Genomic DNA, 17,992 nt, shown 5'->3' with positions numbered 1-17,992 from the left:
ACAAAGGCACCCACGCTTTTCGGACCAAGAACTCCGGGTCATGGTGGAGGAGATCATAAGAGTGGAACCCCAGCTCTTCGGCTCACAGGTCCAGCACACCACCATAGCAAGGAAGGCGGAGCTCTGGCAGCGGATCGTGGACAGGGTCAACGCGGTGGGACAGCATCCCAGAAATCGAGAGGACATCCGCAAACGATGGAACGACCTACAGGGGAAGGTGCGCTCGATGGTCTCGCGACACAACATCGCAGTGCAGAAGACTGGCGGGGGACCCCCACCCACTCCACCCGAATTCACAACATGGGAGCAAGAGGTACTAAACATCCTGCATCCTGATGGCCTCGCTGGAGTACACGGAGGAATGGACTCTGGTAAGTACAAGGCCAACCACTTCACCCCCCCCAGCATGCTAACCCCCACCCTCACCCCCAACCCCCCAGCACACATCCTCCCTGAGAATGTCTCCCCAGCACAACCCACCCAACACCAACCCCTGCATGCCACCCCCAAACTATGGACACCCATCACCTAAGCATGACCACTGCACATACCCATCCCCCCCCCACAAAACACCCTCACAACACCTCCCCCAAGGGAATGCCAGCACTGGGGGACAAGGGCACCCATAAAACGCAAGCTAATGCACACACAGAAACAATAACCATACCCTCTTACCCCATGCAGGACCCGAACGACAACACACTGGTCAGGAGGGACCAGAAATGTCCATCCCACCCCCGGAACAGGCCCCTAGTGATGACAGCAGCTCTGTCGACCTGGAACCTGACGACCAGCCCGGACCATCGGGGACCTCTGGGCAGTCGGTTCCCCTCACCCAGACACAGGCCACTGTAGACCCAACCCCCTCTGGGAACAACAGCACAGCTCCCACCCACCGGGCCCATGCCTCTGTCTCTAGGACAGGTCAAGCAGCGTTGTGTCTACCACTACAGGGCCCCCAGGGTAACCCAACAACAACAGGGACCTGGGGGCAGTGGGAGTGGGCACACCGTCCAGGGGACAGAGGCCCAGGGAAACAGGGCAACTCGGAGGGCTGCTGTGCGACAGGGGGGGGAGGAGAGGCCCAGGGAACCCACTCTCCAAGAGGCCCTCACCACCATCATGGCAGCCTACCACCACTCACAAGAGACGATGGCGACGGTACTGGCCAGGTTCCAGGAGATCCAGGCACAGCAGGAGCAACGCTACATGGGGTTCAGCGACCAACTCACCAACATCTCAACCGCTATGGGGAGCATAGTCCAGGCCCTGAACCGTATAGAGGACACGTTTCGGGACCATGTGGCATCACACAGGGCCCCTGTCACTAGCCAGGAACAGGAACAGCCTACCACCTCCGCCGGCGCTAGTGGACAGGAGGCCCCACCACAACGACAGCCCACCAGAACCCCACCTCCTGCTGAACAACAACCGCCCCGCAAAAGGAGCCTGAGATCAAAAAAACCGACAGAGTAGGATGTCAAGTCCCCCGCCAGCATCACATACCCCCTGAAGTCCTCCCACTGTTCCACATTGCCACCCTGTCAAATCTTGAACTGCCCCTGCTCCATCCTGCCACAGGCATATGGACAATGCACCTGTGAGACTGAGAACTGGACTCCGCCATGGACATTACTCCACCCCCACCCATCACTGTTTCAGTATCATGTACCGATATCTATGCACTAATAATAAATCACACATTGCACTGAAATCAATCAGGACTCAGCCTGTCTTATTTACAAATGTATGACACATTACATATCAATTACGTATTATTAACATTGTGAATTACACATACCGAGGTAACTTAGCATTAGTCCATGGGCCAACCAAGCCGAGGTCACGCAGTGGCTCATACAGCACAGAAAAGGGAAGGGAAAATCAAACATCATGTTTATAGGTCTGGGGGGAAATCGACAAAGTTGAGATGCAGGAGGCTTTCAGGAAATGTAAAATGGCATGGGTGATTATTACCTGTGTGCGACTGGAAATACTGTTCTATTACTCTGTCCCTGTTGTCTGTGTCGTCCTCTGAGTCTTCCTCCTCTTCACTCTCCGCAGGCTCCACAGCTGCTTCAACACCACCATCTGCACCATCCTCCTGCAGGAAAGGAACCTGACGTCGCAATGCCAGATTGTGAAGCATACAGCAGGCCACGATGATGTGGCACACCTTCTTTGGTGAGTACATCAGGGATCCCCCAGTCATATGCAGGCACCTAAACCTGGCCTTCAGGAGGCCAAAGGTCCTTTCGATGATCCTCCTAGTTTGCCCATGGGCCTCATTGTACCGTTCCTCTGCCCTGGTCCGGGGATTCCTCACTGGGGTCAGTAGCCAAGGCAGGTTGGGGTAACCAGAGTCACCTATTAGCCACACACGTTGTCTCTGTAGCTGCTCCATCACATAGGGGATGCTGCTATTTCGCATCACATACGCGTCATGCACTGACCCTGGGAACTTGGCATTTACATGGGAGATGTACTGGTCAGCCAAACAGACCACCTGGACATTCATCGAATGATAACTTTTTCTGTTTCTGTACACCTGCTCATCGTCTTTTGGGGGTACCAAAGCCACATGGGTCCCATCAATGGCACCAATGATGTTGGGGATATGTCCAAGGGCATAGAAATCACCCTTCACTGTAGGCAAGTCACCCTCCTCTGGGAAAATGATGTAGCTCCGCATGAGTTTCATCAGGGCAGACAACACTCTGCTCAAAATCTTTGAAAACATAGGCTGAGACATTCCAGATGACATGGCCACTGTGGTCTGGAATGACCCAGTTGCCAAAAAATGGAGGACTGACAAAACCTGCACCAGAGGGGGAATCCCTGTGGGTTGGCGGATGGGGGACATCAGGGCTGGCTCCAGCTGGGCACACAGTTCATGGATAGTGGCACGGTCAAGTCTGTATCGAAGTATTATATGGCGTTCTTCCATTGTCGACAGGTCCACCAGCGGTCGGTACACGCGAGGATTCGTCCTTCTCCTCGCAAGTCCCAGCGGACGGTGCCTAGGAAGGACAACATGGAGCACAGAGTCAGGCAAACCACAGGTACGTACAGACAGCTTGCACAGTCAAAGAATGGCAATGGGTTGAAAGGCGTGTATGTGTGGCAATGCAAGGCCTAGGCCTGTGTGTCCCAGTCAAAATTAAGCCATGTAGGCCCTTGAAATGGCGGCTGCCTGACCTGTGAAGTGGGACAATGGGATGTGAGGTCAATGCGCTGGCGGGGCACACCGTGGCGGTAGGCGGTCGGAGACCGCGGCGCAAAGCCGCATTGGTTAACATTGAACCCTATGGGTTTCAGGAGCCAATGACGATGTGCGCCGGCGGTCGCGGTATGCACCGCCGCGGTACGCACCGCCACGGGCGTGACCGCCATTTTCTATCTGATTAATCACTCGAGACCTGATCATCCACAGGAGAGGACCTATACTGCAAGTGCTGCTGTGACCTCGGTCTGGAAGATACAATGGCTTCTGCGACTGGGGAAAGGGCCCCTGCCTTCACGTCTGAAGAGTTGGAGAAGCTCGTGGATGGGGTCCTCCCCCAGTATGCGCTACTCTACGGTCCTCCAGACCAACAAGTGAGTACATCGGGTGCACATGGAATGGGCTATGCCTGTGTGGATTGGGGTGGATGTAAGTTGGTGGGGTGGGGGGCGAATGAGGAGTGCAACGCCCGACAGATGAGAGCATGTGCCATATGGCAAAGTTGGTGGGGGGGGCCAATCACATCTAACATGCAGGTCATTGATGATTTCCTCCTTTCCACCCTGTACATTTCAAATAGGTCAGCGCCCATCAGAAGATCGAGATTTGGCGTGCCATCGCCAAGGAAGTCCGGAACTTGGGGGTCCACAACAGACGGGGCACCCACTGCCGCAAGAGGTGGGAGGACATCTGCCGCGGAGCAAGGAAGACCCCAGAAACACTGCTGGGGATGGCCTCCCAACCTAGGAGGGGTGCCAGTCGCACCATGACCCCCCTGATGTCCCGGATCCTGGTGGTGGCCTACCCTGAATTGGATGGGCGGCTTAAGACATCACAGCAGACACAAGGGGGTGAGTATCAGCACATTCTCCTATCTTTCTGCGCAGTGGAGGCGTCTGGGTGGGGGAGGAGGGCTGTGGGTGACATTAGGCCAGGGCACTTTCTGTAGTGTAGTCCTCTCCCTTAGGCATGGCCCTGTGCCCCCGGCCCCCACCTCTGTAGGGTGACAAGTACAGCCATTGAAGGTCCAGCATCTCCCATGTGCGCGTTTGACGTCTCTTGGCCTGTTGTCCTAGTCAGTAGTACTGAGTAGTGTACCCCGAATGCGCGGCTTAGTGCATTAGGCTCCTGTGTCTGTCCTCTCCGCCAACGGTGTTGACATTGCATGCACTCAACCTGGTCTTCTTTTTTCTCCCCCCACCCTTTCTCTTCATCTTCTTGTGCATGTGTGCATTAGCATCATCAGGCGGAGGAGATTTGGCATCGGAGCACGAGGGAGCTGCAGGACACAAGGCCCCGGTGGGCCCAGGAACAGACACCGAGGGCACCAGTGATCCGGAGGGCGAGGGGAGCACCACGACGGGGACCGCTGGTGAGAGCAGCGACAGCAACACATCTTCGGATGGGAGCTCCCTAGCGGTGGCGGCAACATCCGTGCCCCCCGCCTCTACAGGTACAGCCGCCACCCAGCGCACCAGCCCCGCCCTCCCAGCAGCCCCTCAGTCTTCGCTCCGTGCCCGTTCGCCCAGGAAGGCGCGCGTCTCCTTCGCCCCAGGCACCTCAGCCCCTGCCCCTGTTGCCCCTGCTGCCCTCAGTGCGGAGCTCATTGACCTGGTAAGGACGCTCATTGTTGGGCAGACGACCCTTTTGAATGCCATCCAGGGTGTGCAAAGGGAGGTGCAACAGAGCAATGCGTACCTGGAGGGCATTCATTCGGGTCAGGCTGCCCATCAACGAGTGTTCACTGCTCTGGCCTCAGCACTGACGGCAGCCATTGTCCCTGTTTCCAGCCTCCCTCTTCTTACTGCCTCCAGCCTTTCTCTGTCTCCTGTTCCTCAGCCTATCCCATCCACACCATCAGACCAGCCTGCACACACCTCAACACCCAAGAGCAGCTCATCCAAACACAAGCACCACAGATCCCACAAACACTCACCCAAGCAACACCCAGATGCAGACATTCCAACAGTCACAACCACCTCTGTGTCCCCCTCCTCCTCGTCTCCCTCCTCCCTCCCTGTGACGTCTACACTCACACTTGCATGCACCCCAACATCAGCCAGTGCTTCCATCACCACCTCACCCTCCAGTACAGTCCACACTCGTGCAGTCACCACCCCCACTGCCATGTACACGTCCCCTGTGTCCTCTCCCACTGTGTCTGTCACCCCCTCTTCCAAGACACACAAACGCAGGCAGCCACCCACCCAACAGCCATCCACCTCACGACAGCCTACAGCACCAGCACCTTCACCCAATGACAGCACACCTGACTCTCCTACAACCACCTCCTCTTCCTCCACTTCCATTTCCACTTCTCCTACCCTTTACCTTGGCCCTAAAAAACTTTTCCTGGCTAATCTTGACCTCTTTCCCTCCGATGAGCTCCCCCCTCCATCTGCAAAGAGTCCCAAGAGCACCGCAGCCACCACCAGCCCAGCTTCGGGTGTCACTGTTGTGCATGGGTTCTGGAGCCCACCCTTTGCCAGCAGTGACACATCGATCAGCAGCAAGGACACGTCCAGACCCCCCCCTGGCAAGAGGACCCGCAAAAACAAGGGCCGCCGTGCGAGGACCGACAGGGCTGCCCCCAAGGAGCAATGTGCGGCCACTTCACCACCCACACCATCTAGGGGAGGCAAGGGCCTGAGAGCCCCATCAAAGGAGCGGAAGGGCAGCAGGAGCGCGGAGAAGGTGGACCCCACATGTCACATCCCAGCTGGGAAGGAGGACACTAAGGAGGCCAGGAGTCCGTCCCCGAAGGGTCCAGAAACGTCACGGTCCGAGGGCGACTGAGCAGGGAGTCCAGGCCAGGTCTGGCTCCCTTGACCTGCTGGATGAGCACCGCTGAACAGGGCCCGCCGTGGAGAAGAGCACCGCTGAACAGGGCCCGCGGTGCAGAAGAGCACCGCTGAACAGGGCCCGCCGTGGAGAAGAGCACCGCTGAACAGGGCCCGCCATGGAGAAGAGCACCGCTGAACAGGGCCCGCTGTGGAGAAGAGCACCGCTGAACAGGGCCCCGCCGTGAAGATAGGCACCGCTGAACAGGGCCCGCCGTGCAGAAGAGCACCGCTGAAGAGGGCCCGCCGTGCAGAAGAGCACCGCTGAAGAGGGCCCGCCGTGAAGATAGGCACCGCTGAACAGGGCCCGCCGTGGAGAAGAGCACCGCTGAACAGGGCCCGCCGTGGAGAAGAGCACCGCTGAACAGGGCCCGCCATGGAGAAGAGCACCGCTGAACAGGGCCCGCTGTGGAGAAGAGCACCGCTGAACAGGGCCCCGCCGTGAAGATAGGCACCGCTGAACAGGGCCCGCCGTGCAGAAGAGCACCGCTGAAGAGGGCCCGCCGTGCAGAAGAGCACCGCTGAAGAGGGCCCCGCCGCGAAGATAGGCACCGCTGAACAGGGCCCGCCGTGGAGAAGAGCACCGCTGAACAGGGCCCGCCGTGGAGAAGAGCACCGCTGAACAGGGCCCGCGGTGCAGAAGAGCACCGCTGAACAGGGCCCGCCGTGCAGAAGAGCACCGCTGAACAGGGCCCGCCGTGGAGAAGAGCACCGCTGAACAGGGTCCGCGGTGCAGAAGAGCACCGCTGAACAGGGCCCGCCGTGGAGAAGAGCACCGCTGAACAGGGCCCGCCGTGGAGAAGAGCACCGCTGAACAGGGCCCGCCGTGAGGATAGGCACCGCTGAAGAGGGCCCCGCCGTCTCAAGCACCGCTCCGCTGGGCCCTTCATCTCAAGCACCGCTCCGCTGGGCCCTTCATCTCAAGCACCGCTCCGCTGGGCCCCACCGTCTCAAGCACCGCTCCGCTGGGCCCTTCCTGTCAAGCACCGCTCCGCTGGGCCCTTCTTCTCAAGCACCGCTCCGCTGGGCCCCGCCGTCTCAAGCACCGCTCCGCTGGGCCCTTCATCTCAAGCACCGCTCCGCTGGGCCCCGCCGTCTCAAGCACCGCTCCGCTGGGCCCTTCTTCTCAAGCACCGCTCCGCTGGGCCCCGCCGTCTCAAGCAACGCTCCGCTGGGCCCTTCATCTCAAGCACCGCTCCGCTGGGCCCCGCCGTCTCAAGCACCGCTCCGCTGGGCCCTTCATCTCAAGCACCGCTCCGCTGGGCCCTTCATCTCAAGCACCGCTCCGCTGGGCCCCGCCGTCTCAAGCACCGCTCCGCTGGGCCCTTCCTGTCAAGCACCGCTCCGCTGGGCCCTTCTTCTCAAGCACCGCTCCGCTGGGCCCCGCCGTCTCAAGCACCGCTCCGCTGGGCCCTTCATCTCAAGCACCGCTCCACTGGGCCCCGCCGTCTCAAGCACCGCTCCGCTGGGCCCTTCTTCTCAAGCACCGCTCCGCTGGGCCCCGCCGTCTCAAGCACCGCTCCGATGGGCCCTTCATCTCAAGCACCGCTCCGCTGGGCCCTTCATCTCAAGCACCGCTCCACTGGGCCCTTCCTGTCAAGCACCGCTCCGCTGGGCCCTTCTTCTCAAGCACCGCTCCGCTGGGCCCCGCCTTCTCAAGCACCGCTCCGCTGGGCCCTTCATCTCAAGCACCGCTCCGCTGGGCCCTTCCTGTCAAGCACCGCTCCGCTGGGCCCTTCATCTCAAGCACCGCTCCGCTGGGCCCCGCCGTCTCAAGCACCGCTCCGCCGGGCCCTTCATCTCAAGCACCGCTCCGCTGGGCCCCGCCGTCTCAAGCACCGCTCCGCTGGGCCCTTCCTGTCAAGCACCGCTCCGCTGGGCACCGCCGTCTCAATCACTGTTTATGGTTCACTGTGCCCACCATGCCTCCTCCTTGACCAGTGGAGACTGTCATCCACCTGATGGACTGTGGCTTTGCACTCCCCAGGATGGTACAGTGGGCAGCCCACCCACTGTAGAGACATTGAGAGACTGTGGCTTTGCACTCCCCAGGATGGTACAGTGGGCAGCCCACCCACTGTAGAGACATTGAGAGACTGTGGCTTTGCACTCCCCAGGATGGTACAGTGGGCAGCCCACCCACTGTAGAGACATTGAGAGACTGTGGCTTTGCACTCCCCAGGATGGTACAGTGGGCATAGTGGCTCCTCGTGGATCTGGCGTCGTGGACTCATGTGGCTGTGGTGCCCCCCCCTTCCCTTCCCCCTGAGGTGCCTGTAGTTTTTACATCTGATGCCCCTGCAGTGTTCTCTCCAAAGGACTCATGTCTCCTGTGTGGGCTTTGCCCTTGTTTCTCAAAACTTTGGCCCACGGACATGATGAATTCGTAGGATGTGCAGGACTTGTTACTTCAGTTATACACTGATGTGTATGTCATTTGTTTTCTTGTGAATATCTTTCATGGTTGTACGATAATTTTCAGGAGCTTTTTGGTACATAAATATTTATTCCAAATTTGATTATGTCCTAGCATTTTTCAGGGGTGTTTGGGTGGTGTCACTGTGACTTGTTGCTCTGCATTGGTGTGTACATAGTTGGGGGGGGGGTCGCATATGTGTGTGCCCGTAACCTTTCGTCCTCCCCCCTCCCGTGTGTCGTAGGTGCAGAACTCACCGTTGTCGTCTGCGCCGGACTTCGTACTCGTGGTAGATGAGAAGGTAGACGAGAGCAGGTAGGATGTTTAATTCGGGTTCCATGCTGTCCTCCTTCCTCCTGGAGTGCGTAGTGGTGAGCGTTTTCCCGTTCGTAGTCTGTTTCCGCCGTGTTTTTATCGGCGGTGCTCCCACCCCGGAAAAGGTGGCGGATTGGTGAGTTGTGATAGTGTGGGCGGTACATTGTCTGCCGCCTGGCTGTTGGCGGTGACCGCTGCGCTGTTTGTTTGTACCGCCGTGGCGGGCGGAGTGTTAAAGTGGCTGTCTGTGTTGGCGGTTCCCGCCAGGGTCAGAATTCCATATTTTTTACCACCAGCCTGTTGGCGGGTTGGCTGACGCTTTAACACAGACCGCCAGGGTTAGAATCACCCCCTAAATGTGTTTTTCTAACGTGCAGTGTGCTGATTTCTGAAGGACCTGTACTCATACTTTTCCAAAAGCTAGAAGATGAGTGTAACCGTAGTAGATCCGTAGTAGATCCGTTCTCATGAAATTCAACTTGCTCAAGGAAACATTCTTGCTGAATGCAACAGTGTAGACTCGTTACAGGTACAAGGTCGCCTAAACCGGTACAGACAATGGAACCACTGACTAGGGATGCGAAAGGACCACGAGGGTATGAAATCATACCAGGCATTCTACCCGTTGGAGACGTCAATCACAAGAATCAATAAACTACGTGAGAACTGTTATGGGGTGACAATTTTGATGGTACCACTGGAGAGTCATTGGATGGAGATAGTGAGGTGCCAACCTCACCCAATTAGAAATTAGGGGACTGTACAACAGAAAAGGGATACAAAAACCTTTGACACGAGGAGCCTGGAGGGAGATGCCATTGTGAACTTTTGCTATGACCCAGACACTTTGTCACTCTGCCTCGAGACTTTGCTGTTTGACTCTTCAAATCATCCTCATCTTACCTTGCCCGATTCTATATTTTTCCTCCTTATGAGGAAAGTGTCCCTTCTTACCAGTTTTTCTGAATTCCCTGGCTGATGGCGAATCAACTGATGTCCTGAGGACGAAGACTGACTCTGTATGCTGACCCATTATGGAGGGTAACTATATGATGATGAAGTTGTAATTGTCTGTTTGCCTTTCCTTTCTAGGTACCAACTGCTTATCTAGATGTTTTTCTAAATTTGTGTTACCAAATTGTTTTGCATGAAGTCCAACATGCCAATGCTAATTCGAGGTTAGATAAGAGGTTCACTAAACGGACGCAAATAGACAAATTACTGAATCAATGCTTTGTTGAACAACGTGCTAATAATACTCTGCTGGGGTTGATCTTTGCTTTAATGAAATCTTATTTGAGTTGCCATAATATGACAATGTTGATGTGTTTCAAGGTTTTGAGACTAATAAACTTACTAATAGAATTGTAACCAATAGGGAATAAACATCATAAAATCATACTAAACTGGTGTGGTTATTCATGACTGAAAGGTCATGGTTGTTTCCGAGTCTTATTGATGACGTTATTGACATATTGATTGACATGTTGATCAGTTATCTCGTCCTAAGGTGTCTTCAATCAGGATAAAAAGATTCATTAGCCTAAAACGAGTCCCAGAGTGAATAAATTAGCTAGAAAGGGACGCGTTATCAAAGCCACCACCACCATTTGACATTTCTAGGAAATGAAACATCGTGCCATTTGGGCTGCATGCTTTGAAACATTAGATGACTTCATAGATGCACTAGAGGATGAATATGGAAAGAAGATCATTAAATATTTCAAAAACCTTGCTTTGGACGGAGTGAAAGACTGCTAAAGAAAATTTCACAGACTGATGCAGATTTTTACCAAAATTTGAAAATCATTAAAGGCCAAGGTCAATTCAATGCCGAATGTCGACTATGAAAGTTATATATTTGACCGAGCACAGCAACAGATTGGTGAAACATGGATGAGTTTGTTGAAAGACTCAATGCACTCATTAAACATTGCAAGTTCTGCGACTTCACTGAGGAAGAAGCCATGTGCCTCAGAATCATTGATGGCTGGTTTTTGGACTCGTTTAGAAGGTGCACGCTAAGGCAAATACAAAGGGCCATATTTATACTTTTCGACGCACAACTGCGGCAACGCAGTTGTGCGTCAAAAAATCTAACGCCTGCTAACGCCATTCTGAAGCGCCATGCGGGCGCCGTATTTATTCAATGACGTTAGCCGGCGTTAGCCGGCGGCGCAGCCTGGTGTGCGTAAAAAAAAATGACGTACACCAGGCAGCGCCGACGTAGGGGAATATGGAGCTTGGGCGCCAAAAAATGGGGCAAGTCAGGCTGAGGCAAAATTATCGCCTCAACCCGATTTGCGCCATTTTTTTCGACTCCCAACCCCCATTGAAATGACTCCTGTCTTAGCAAAGACAGGATTCATGCCCCCTTGCCCAATGGCCATGCCCAGGGGACTTCTGTCCCCTGGGCATGGTCATTTGGCATAGTGGCATGTAGGGGGGCACAAATCAGGTCCCCCTATGCCACAAAAAAAGAAAAAAAAATACTTACCTGAACTTACCTTATGTTCCCTGGGATGGGTCCCTCCATCCTTAGGCGTCCTCCTGGGGTGGGCAAGGGTGACAGGGGGGGTCCCTGGGGGCATGGGAGGGCACCTCTGGGCTCCTTCCGAACCCACAGGTCCCTTAACGCCTGCCCTGACCAGGCGCTAAAAAAACGACGCAAAGGCGGCTGGACGTCATTTTTTTTTGACCCACCCACTCCCGGGCGTGATTTTTGCCCGGGAGTGTAAATACGGCGCACATGCCTCGGAGTCACTTTTTTTAGACGGGAACGCCTACCTTGCATATCATTCACGCAAAGTAGGTGTCCACGCAAAAAAATGACGCAAACTCCATGGACTTTGGCGCTAGACGCGTCTAACGCCAAAGTATAAATATGGAGTTAGTTTTGCGTTGGAATTGCGTCAAAAAAAAAGACGCAATTCCGGCGCAAACAGAGTATAAATATGCCCCAAAGTCTACAGAAAATGCTAATGGCTGTGAGAGCTGAAGAACGAGCAGATAGACAAGCTGCTGACATGGAACTAGAAACAGAACAACATGAATCAGCGTTGACTGTGAAAAGCAAGCAGAAGCATAAAACAGGACACACGCAGGTCAACATCTTCAAAGAAAACAACAAAACTATACTTCCAATGTGTATTTTCATTTTCCCATTAATGTAAATGTCCTGCATAGGACAGGTTTGCAAAGGTTGTGGAAGATAGAACCACTTCATAACTATGTGTTGGGCCAAAGAAAACTCAAATGCGTTATGATGCAAGAGAAAATGGCCACAAGAACATTCCAGAAGCATTGGGGGCACACCTATAAAACTGAAAAGCAACATCAGTTACGACAAATAGAAACCAGGCAAAATCAATTGTCATCGAGTTCATCTTACAAAGGTTCTTCAACATCACTATCAAGCACCAGAGAAGAAGATGAATGTGCACTGATGATATTCTCCAAAAGATGCTGTGCACATGTGGGGTTAGCTACCTGTAAAGAGGATCATATTTTAAAAAGAAAGTTCACCAAACAGAATGGCAAACGTCATTTGGCACTGTCCCAATATCAAGTTGAAGGTGAACAATCATCCAACACCCTTCATCATAGACAGTGATGAGTCGATTAACATCATGCCAATAGAAAAGTTTAACAGCCTATCCCCTGTGCCTCGTACCACGCCATCATGCAGGAATGTAGATATTTGGGTTGAGGCATGGCAAAGCCAATAGGTCGTGCTTAGGCCCATATTTATACTTTTTTTGCGCCACATTTGCATAATTTTTTGATGCAAAAGCAGTGCAAACTTACAAACTACAATTATATTTTGTAGGTTTGTGCCGCTTTTACGTCAAAAAATGACGCAAATGCGGCCTAAAAAAAGTATAAATATGGGCCTTAGTGACAATGCAAGAAAAAAAGACATTGGTGCGAGCCAGGATTCATGTTCTACAAGGGACTTCATTGAGTGCTTGTTTACTCACTTTTGCCACTTCTGTTTACATGGGCTTGGAATCCCTCAACTACAATCTCTGCTTCCAATTGGAAATTACAAGCCAGTTTCCATTGATGTTGCATGGCCTGGGAAAACTCAAGAAAATGAAAGTACTGCTTCATATCAATGAAGACATTTGCCCTGTTGCTCAGGAACACTGTAGAGTTGTTTTCCATCTACAAGAAGCTTTTCAAAAAGAATTGGAAAGTCCTCTTAAAATATGACATCATTGAATGCTCCACAGGCCCCATATCATGGGTTTCAACCATAGCCGTAGTACCAAGAAAGGACAGTAACGGAGCGGTGCCAGTTTGATTGATATGTGCCAGGCAAACAAAGCCACTGTGAGGGAGAAATATCCTGATCCACTTATAGCATACATGATTATGCAACTGAATGGAGCCAGCATACTTTCCATCCTTGACATGAATAAAGGATACCATCAACTCCAGGTAGAGGAAAACTGCGGGTACATTCCTACCTTTTCAACTCATGTTGTTTTATCAGGTACAAGAGACTGATATCTGGAGTGTCTTCGGCTGCTGAAATATTCCAGGATGTCATTTGCCAAGTGATCCAACCTGTTATGCATGCTTTACATTTTAGTGATTACATACTGGTTTTTGGCCAAACACAAAAAGAACATGATAAAGCCCTGACCCAAGTGTGCCAGCTACTCACTGATGCAGGCCTCACTCTGAATGCCACAAAGTGTGAGTATCACAAGACCAAATTCAATTTTTTTGGGTACATATTCTCTGATGAGGAGCAGATCCAGACAAGCTGCAAGCTCTATTATCCACTTGCCCCCTTAAGATGTCACCATGCTGAGATCCTTTTTAGGCATGGCCACTTATTGCTCAAGGTACATCCGCAACTTTGCTACAGTGAGGGCCCCATTGAGAGACTTGACAAAGCAAAGTGCTCCATTCCAGTGGTCTCCACAATGTGATCAGAGTTTCAAAGACATTAAACATGACATTGGGAATGCAATGGAAATGGCCTACTTCGACCCCAAGTTACAGACTGAAATAATGGTTGATGAAATCCCAGTAGGGCTAGGGGCAATCCTTGCTCAGCATTGTGGTCATACAGATGTTCTGAGACACATTGTGGCCTAAGTCAGTCGAAGCTTGTGTGATACAGAACATGCTTACTCTCAGACAGAATAGGAGAGTCCAGCTGTGGTGTGGGCCTGCAAACAATTTAATGATTCACCAGCATCACGGACTACCAGGCGTTGCTAAAACCTTTTTGGAGCCCAAAGGCTAAGATGTCCCCTCTCATACAGAGGTGGGGTTAAGATTTCAAGAATACAGCTATGAAATTGTACACAAAGGGGGGAAGGATCAAAACCCAACATACAATTTTTCATGAGTGCTGCTGCATCATCACAGTTCGACTTCCAAGACAGATGAAGCATACCTCCATTTAATTGTAAACTCCATCACACCAGTGGCTCTATCTGTGGAACAAATCATTGCTGCACCAATGCAGACAAAGACATGAGCAGAATCCAAGTGCTGACTATCATGCAATCATGGAGGGGAAAGACCAGGCCCCTGGCCAACAATGTTCAATTCCAAAAGATCAAGAATGTACAGGATGAGTTAGCAGTCACCGGAGAAGGCGTAATACTGAGTGGCTCAAGAATTGTCATAGATGGAAGCCTTAGGCAGCAGGACATCAAGCCATGGTGTTTAGACACTAAGGGCCAGATGCAGGAAACACTTTGCGACTCGCAAACGGCAAAATTTGCCGTTTGCGACTCGCAAATGCGTGTTTCCCATGCAGAAATGCATTTTGCGAGTCGGGACCGACTCGCAAAATGCATTTCCGAATCGCAAATAGGAAGGGGTGTTCCCTTCCTATTTGCGATTCGCAGTGGAATGCAATTCCATTTGCGACCGCATATGCGGTCGCAAATGGAGTCGCAGTTACCATCCACTTGAAGTGGATGGTAACCCACTCGCAAATGGGAAGGGGTCCCCATGGGACCCCTTCCCCTTTGTGAATGGACCCAAAACTATTTTTTCAGGGCAGGTAGTGGTCCAAGGGACCACTACCTGCCCTGAAAAAATACCGAAACTAAAGGTTTCGTTTTTTTTATTTTAAGTGCAGCTCGTTTTCCTTTAAGGAAAACGGGCTACACTTTAAAAAAAAAAACTGCTTTATTTAAAAGCAGTCACGAACATGGAGGTCTGCTGACTACAGCAGGCCTCCATGTTTGCGAGTGCCTATAGTCGCTATGGGGCTGCAATTTGCGACCCACCTCATTAATATTGATGAGGTGGGTCATTGCGACCCCATTGCGAGTCGCAGTCGGTGTCTGAGACACCGTACTGCATAGCAAATTGCGACTTGCAATTTGCGAGTCGGATGGACTCGCAAATTGCAAGTCGCAATTTTGCATTTTGCTACATCTGGCCCTAAATGAGCACCAAGAAATCAAGTATGGTTCCCTCAGCTGGATGAGAGAGTTGAGAAACAGCTGAATGCACAGGCCCACAGCCAGAAGTTTAAATTTAGGTGGGCATGGCCCTTGGCTATGATCACACATTAAAGCAGTGCTCCATAAGTGTATTGTTTCCAAAATACTGGTTGTATGACTAAATATCAAACCCCAGAACATGGAGGTATATAAATAATGAGGAAAGAATACTGAAAGGTAAGTGTACATAGGGAAGTGTTGATTTCCTGCTCGTAAATCCACATCTACGTACATTAAAGATACATATATATTGCATAAGTACAGATATGTAGGGTAAGGTATAGTAAAAATTATACTTACCTATCAATATTTTGGATTCAATATTCTGTACTCAATATTCTGTGCCTGCAATATTCAGGTGCACACCTCTTACCCCAGGTAGTGTATGTCAAGCCTCCACACTCAAAATTGTTTGTTCGAGTAGGTCCTACCAGGGATGCTCTACATAAGGAAATCATCACACCTGGAATGCTCAAATTGTAAACCTTACCTCAAGTATAGCTAAAAATTGTCTTCTGCTTCGAAACGTTTGGAGCTTCCTAATTCCTAATAACTTTGCAAGTGAAGTTTTGATTTAACTTGTCTGTAATTTAAAATAAGTTTACGGGGAGCTTGGAGAATATCCATCAAGACGATCTTGGCAAATGAGTGGCAAACTGTTTGTTGTAAACATTTTAGGGCTGCAACAATGGTGAAAACTAATTGGAAATTAAATATCATTTTCTAGGGGATGTAGGAAGGTCCTAAAATTTGTTTCAGGATTAGGTTGAGAGAAAAGATAAATAGTTCAATTAGAGTTGATCAAAAGCACCTGTCAAAACTGCATGGATTTGAAGCAGTCTCTGCCACTGGTATACGCTCCTTATAGTTACAGTCAGGTTGTGTGAAAGGTGTTGTAAAAAAGAGACCATTGTTAGGCCTCTACTAGCAAGAGAGGTAGGCATGGTAATGGATAGGTGATTTTGATAGCTCTGGATGGGTACATTTGAAGCCTGTGGTTTGACTGAGGACACTATTTCCATCTCCAGTCAAAGGGCTGAAGATGGGTAGGCAGCAGCACTGCCTCAAAGGCTCTGAGTGATGGTTTCACAGTTTGAATCAAGGATCCTCCTCTTCGATAACATCTCTGTTTGATGCTTGTTGCATAGTATCTCTCATTTGGATGCTACAGAGATGTTCTCTTTCAGAATTATGGACATTGTCTGCTCCTTCACATGCTATAGCCTTCTTGCATGGAATCTTGAAGGTGGCACCCTTTATGTTGCTAACATTGTCTGGACGAGCATGACATTTCAGAGTGATGAATGTAGAGAGCATGGATGCTGCCATGTAGGAATGGAAAATATTTACTTGCAGATGCAATGTTTCTGCATTATTACAGTCAAACTTTGTGTTATGAAACATTTACGAGACTGACATATTTAAATGTGACCTAGAGGGCCAATCATCATCATCTTTTTAATAGAACCCGGATGACCCAGCAAGTAGGTTGTACTTTCCAGTGACTATACCAGGAAAAGTAGATGTAGCTGGTTTGCATCACAAGAGAAGTTGTGAAAGCACTTATAAACAAAAGCATATAGTAACAAATAACAAGGGTTTTCCATTGTTAAGAAAAAAACATGTGGATCATGTAATGTTGTGTAGCCATTTTAGTTATAGCTCCATGCATGTTATTTTAGCACACTATACCTGCCGCTGTGCACTTTTACCTAGATATATTTTATTGAGCTTCGTTTATATTGTAACAATAGCCACTTTTGCAGTCTTGTTTTATTTCTCTCTATGTAGCTGTTTTTGCTTAGGCCAGCACTACGTTCTCAAACAAGACATTCTTGTTCTCTCTGTGCTTCTTTCAAGGCTGCAGTAAGATAGGTTGCCCATGAACATGGTAAAAGTTTTCTCTCTGGTGGCATTCATAGAAAAACACACATCCTTACGTAGGAACATTTCCTCAAACACTAGAGGGAGATTCCAGCCAGGGGACCACAACTGTATGCTGATTGCTGAATGCTGAAATCTTCGCTACAGCTGCTTATGCAGACTTCAGGCCTTTGCTCAGGTATGGGGGATGTTATCTTCCCAGGGGAACCTGAAGGGCAGAATTAGAGCTTAACATGCGGTGCTCTATCATAGGCTAGGTAGGAATTAGTCCATTGACTTCAGTGACAATATGGTAGCTTTATTTCTATGCTTCACTCTCCTTGTCACCATTCTAATTCTGTCATGCTGTATTGTCCTGATTATTGCAGAACATGGTTTGATATCTAAGATGCAGTTGCTTCATTAAAACCTTATTGAAACATATACTGCCTCTGTTTGTCATTGTGTATGTGAGACTAATGTAACTGAGAGAAATGGTTGGGACCTGAGTCACTACGATTCCCTTGAGAAGTCAAATTTGTCATGCGCTCGGCTGCCCAATTATCCCTGCTCTTGAGTAGCAAGGAGGCACTGCTAGTTAGCCAGAGCAAAACCCGGATTATTGTGACAGGTGTCACCTGTAGTGGGCTAATTTAGGAGGCTGGCCTGGCTTATAGATGGTACTTACACCTTGTGCCAGGTCCAATTATCCCTTATTAGTAGACTTGTAGTGTTCGAGCAGCTTAGGCTGATAGAGGTAGCTATAGCAGAGCATCTTAGGCTGCACCAGGAGACATGCAAAGCTCCTACAATACCACTTATATCATATAGCACTATATTATAAGAATCCCAA

This window comes from Pleurodeles waltl, chromosome 9 (genome assembly GCF_031143425.1).
Source record: "Pleurodeles waltl isolate 20211129_DDA chromosome 9, aPleWal1.hap1.20221129, whole genome shotgun sequence".
Classification (NCBI taxonomy): Eukaryota; Metazoa; Chordata; class Amphibia; order Caudata; family Salamandridae; genus Pleurodeles; species Pleurodeles waltl.
This window is presented reverse-complemented; position numbering follows the sequence as displayed.